The sequence below is a fragment of the Hibiscus syriacus genome, unplaced genomic scaffold (assembly GCF_006381635.1).
Source record: "Hibiscus syriacus cultivar Baekdansim isolate YM2019G1 unplaced genomic scaffold, ASM638163v2 tig00111000_pilon, whole genome shotgun sequence".
Taxonomy (NCBI): domain Eukaryota; kingdom Viridiplantae; phylum Streptophyta; class Magnoliopsida; order Malvales; family Malvaceae; genus Hibiscus; species Hibiscus syriacus.
Genome location: NW_024062947.1, coordinates 577,410 through 582,485, shown reverse-complemented (window position 1 = coordinate 582,485; position 5,076 = coordinate 577,410). Strand labels below are relative to the sequence as shown.

At 30.4% G+C, this 5,076-nt stretch overlaps 1 pseudogene; it reads left to right on the top strand.

Moving 5' to 3' along the window:
* Positions 1 to 283: 283 nt before the first annotated feature.
* On the top strand, positions 284 to 2,094 carry LOC120149329 (annotated as a pseudogene).
* The last annotated feature ends 2,982 nt before the right edge of the window (positions 2,095 to 5,076 follow it).

Sequence of the window (5,076 nt, the reverse complement as noted above, 5' to 3'; positions counted from 1 at the left end):
TGAATAATATGTTTTAATTCATGAGATACTTATCATGTCCAGTGATAGATCTATTAAAGTGTGAGTGTGGATAACTGTTCATCCTTAAATCTACATTTTATTCATATAATTACATATTTTATTTATTGTTATCATTTTAAAATTTTATTTATATCCATTTAAAAAAATATTCTATTAGGATGACCCCGGTTACTCAAATCACAATAAAAGCAAAGGAAAAGGTTCATGGATAAATCATTCAATATGGTCCATTCCTTTTCTATATATAGGCATCTAGTTAATCTCAAGTCTTTCTCCATCTCTCTCAACGCATTAAAAACACAAAGGAAATTTGTATAGATTTCCTTCTCCCAAGTTCAACACCTCATATCTGCAACCGGATAAAACCCTTGCTCTTCAATTTTTATGTACCAATACCAGCCATACAAGTGTCAAACAAACAAAAGATCAGCAAATCCAAAAGGGTCTTCAATATCTTCCATGCACGTTGGTTCAAGTTCAACAAAACCCTAATTAATTACACTTGTTTAGCTTGTTTAATTTAAGTTTACCTTCTCATCAAACCCATGAAAACTGAGGTAAGAGGAAACGGTGCATCCATTTCCCTTCAAAATCCTAGCTTTTTCAACACTCCTCAGGGTTCCATAACCGGAGCACTCAAAGAATGCCTCGGCAGTCTCGACGGAGCATGCATAGAGAAGCTTCTACTTCACTGCGCCAGTGCCCTTGAGAACAACAATGTGACTTTGGCTCAGCAAGTCATGTGGGTACTCAACAACGTAGCTTCCACTGTAGGCGACACGAACCAGAGGCTCACCTCTTGGTTCTTGAGAGCGCTCATCTCTAGGGCATCTAGGGTTTGCCCCACGGCCATGAATTTCAATGGCGGAAGTATGTTTCGGAGAAGGCTAATGACAGTTACTGAGCTGGCCGGGTATGTCGATTTAATCCCTTGGCATCGTTTTGGGTTCTGTGCATCTAACGGTGCCATTTTCAAGGCGGTTGAAGGATGCACCAAAGTTCATATACTAGATTTTAGCATCACTCACTGTATGCAGTGGCCAACTCTCATAGACTCCCTAGCTAAGCGGCCTGAAGGGCCTCCGTCGCTTCGAATCACGGTGCCCTCTTGCAGACCACAAGTTCCCCCGTTGCTTAACATGTCTAAGCAGGAAGTCGGCCTCCGTTTGGAGAATTTCGCCAAGTTCAGGGACGTATCTTTTGAATTCCATGTCAAAGATGATGACCCTTGCTTGTCCAATGAACCTTTTGATGTTCAGTTCGAATCACTGTTGACTCAGTTGACTCGTTCCGGGCTAGACCTTAGGGAGGACGAAGCTTTGGTCATAAACTGTCAAAACTGGCTACGCTATTTGTCCGACGAGACAAAACTGAATACCGCTCACAATATTTCACTGCGAGATGCTTTCCTTGACATAATCAAAGGCCTTAACCCTCGTATCACAGTCGTGGTCGACGAGGATTCCGATTTAACCGCACCAAGCCTCAGTTCGAGGATCACAACATGCTTCAATTATCTATGGATACCCTTTGACGCATTGGAGACATTCCTGCCCAAAGATAGTTCCAAAGGCTTGAATACGAGTCCGACATCGGTCACAAGATCGAGAACATCATTGGTTTCGAAGGGTTCCAAAGGATAGAGAGGCTAGAATCGGGCACAAAATTGTCCCAAAGGATGAAAAATGTAGGTTTCTTCAACCTCCCATTTTGTGAAGACACCATTAATGAAGTTAAATCGCTGCTAGATGAACATGCTAGTGGATGGGGCATGAAGAGAGAGGAAGACACGGTGGTTCTCACATGGAAAGGTCACAACTCAGTAATTGCCACGGCCTGGGCCTCGACCGAGTTGGAGGATTGAGTCGCCATTATTGAGTGGGGTAAACGTTAGTGGTCCAGTTGAATCAGCAGGGACAAAACAGGGTGCTTCTTCTCTCGTTGTCAAAAGGCTGAAAATGAGTATAAGACAAAGAAAAACCGCAGAATTTTGAGGATAAAATCATGCTGCATAGCATTACCATCCATCTTTATAAATTAGGCGACTTTGATAGCTTTTGTGTTTGGTTCAGATGAAAGCAAAGGAGATAAATGAACAACTATAATAAATAATTTGTCTTTGTATGAGGCAAAAACCCTCGCCTGTTTTGTTTTAATAGAATCTCATCTGCCGGTTGCTTCACAACAGCAGCACCCAACTACCGGTTTCTAATTAGTTCAGTTATCTAATATTGGACAAAGTTATAAAATAAGATTACAAAAGAAGGGTAAAGTTTAAAAATAGTCACTCAATTTTAGATTTTATTACAAAATGAGTATCATATGGTTAGTTGTTGATAAAGGATAATATTACACATTAAATTAACGAGTAATATCTAATTTGTTTTATCATTTATAACTAAAATTTTATTTTGGTATTTTTACAGTATTTATAAATAAAAATTTTAAAAAAATTAAGAGATAAAACATAAAACTTTTTAAAAATATATGAAAATATATAATTTATTTTAAAATTATAAAAATATTTTAAAATTTATAATTTTGAACAAATATTTTACAAAACATTAAAATTTGGCTTAAAAGTATCTGAGACCCTCAAACTTTAAAAAAAAAAATTCAAGGTGACCATTGAACTTTTTCTGCACCCTTATATTTAAAAAAACATTGACCCTTTTATCAATGAAAATGAACGTTGATGTTTACAATGCTATTGTAGTGATCCACAACACTAACATGACGATCCACAATGTTGGTGCAACGATTCACAATGGATGATAACGTAGTAAAGAGTTAAATTAGTTTTTCCTAATCAACTTCAAGGGTTAAATTGATTTTTTTAGAAAGATTGAGTCCTTATTTAATTTTTTTTATAAAAAAAGTAAATATTATTTGAACTTTAAAATATAAAAATAATCAAATGTTCAAAAATAGCTATAAAAATACAAAAAATAAAAAAAATTACTAATTTAAAAAATACTAAAAATATTATTAAAATTAAAAACATATCACAATCTATAAAATAATAAATTAAAAAGTTATTTAAAATAATTAAAAAGTATATATTATACTTAATATATACATGTAACATATAAGTACAAAGGTAAATTAATCATATTCTTATAGTTAAATTAAAAAGATGATATACTTATAATTTCATATATATTAATTAATTATCATTAAAGATGTCATACACTTTTATAGCATATATATACACGTATACTAAACATGATTATTTTATAATACAATCATATCTTCAACACTTATACAAAGTATTCTTTTAGATTAGTTGAGACTTACAAAATTTAAATCATATTTAAGATAATCTTTCGCTTTATATACTAGTTTAATATACCATGTATAAGGACTTGTGAATAGTCTTAGAATTTTCCAAAATATGATTAGGTGTGTATATTGATGCGAATAACTTATGATGTTTATTAAATAAATTTAGATAAAAAAAGTTCATAAATTTTGATTGATCTAATAAAAGTGCTATTGATGTTTTTTAACAGAAAAGTTTAGGTCAGGAGTAGTTCCTCCAAGAATAACGGTGGTAAGATTCGAACTTAACCTTATAAGCTCAAATTCCTAAGAATACTATTGATTTTATTTAGAGCGAGACCCTCAATCCCCATTTTATTAGAAATTTCAAAATTTAATGTTCATTTTGTATTGAAAAGTTTAGTGCTCAAAAAATTCTAGCTCAACTACTGTTTCTAGATTTTATGTTAAAGAGTGTTTGGTTTATGAAATATAAGATTATTTTTTCTGGAATAATTTTATTGAAATGTAATACTAATATGAAAATAGTGTATTACTTTGTTTAGTTTGATTAGTAAGAATGTAAAATTATAGTGTTTGATTTGAGAAATATAAGATTACTTGAATGCATATTTTACCAAATTATTCTTATGTTATATGTGTTTTTTAAGTTAAACTTTAATATTAAATTATAAATATTTGAATGAAAATTCATAAAAATATTTTAATCGTTATACTACCTAACTTTTTATTAAAAATGCATTTAATATATAATTCATATATTAAACTTACATTTTTCAATAATATTTATAAATATCATATTTGTTTATATAAATTATAATGTAATATAAAAACAATACCATCTTGAATGGAAAAAGATATTATTTTTTAATATATAAGATTTATTTTTTAATAACTTAAAGGTATATATTCTTTTAATAATTACTTTTTTACAATAATATTATTTTTCACCTCGTAAAATTATAAATAATTAATATATTGAATATTAAAAGTATAAAACAATTTTAAATACTCAAATTTATTAATATTTTACTAAATTAAACTATTTATATATTAGTATTATGTTTATAATTTTGAGTAAAGTCCAAAAATAAGAATTGAGAATGATCATTATAAAAAAATTATTAGTCTAAGAATATTCTTGTCCAAAGTGGAGTTTTTTTAATACCTAACAATTTAGAGATAATGGCATTCCTATTATTTTAATAAAAAATATTATCTAATAATAATATTTTACGTGAAACATTCATGAGAATATCACTCCAGAAAGAATTATTCCCCATAATACTAATAACAAAAAGGATATTGTCGAAACGGTTTTTTCGAAAGGGGAAAAATGGGGTTTCGTTTCGAAAAAATCTGGGATTCCATTTTAAAAATAAATTGAAAAACAGTTTGAGGATTCACCACCTATATTTGATTAGGGTGTGATTGGGCACCCAAAAAAGTATTTGTCATTTTAATAAAATATTAATTTTAATTAAAACAACAAACTTGCGGTCTACGTTACCAACATTTGAGCTCGGGAGTCGATTACGTGTGGGGAAGAATTAGAACCACTACAATGCCCTGAATCGGTACCTAGTCGATTAATTAATTGTCTTTGCAATGAAATTTACAAGTTCGAGTCTAATTTAATTTAAGATCCTCTAAAATAATATTCTTTGAATTTTTGGATGAAACATAATAATATTTAATTATTTCCTATCGAGAAGAATTGATCTCTCATACCTTGAAGCAATCGATTCTTACTTCGATTGAAACAAAGAAATA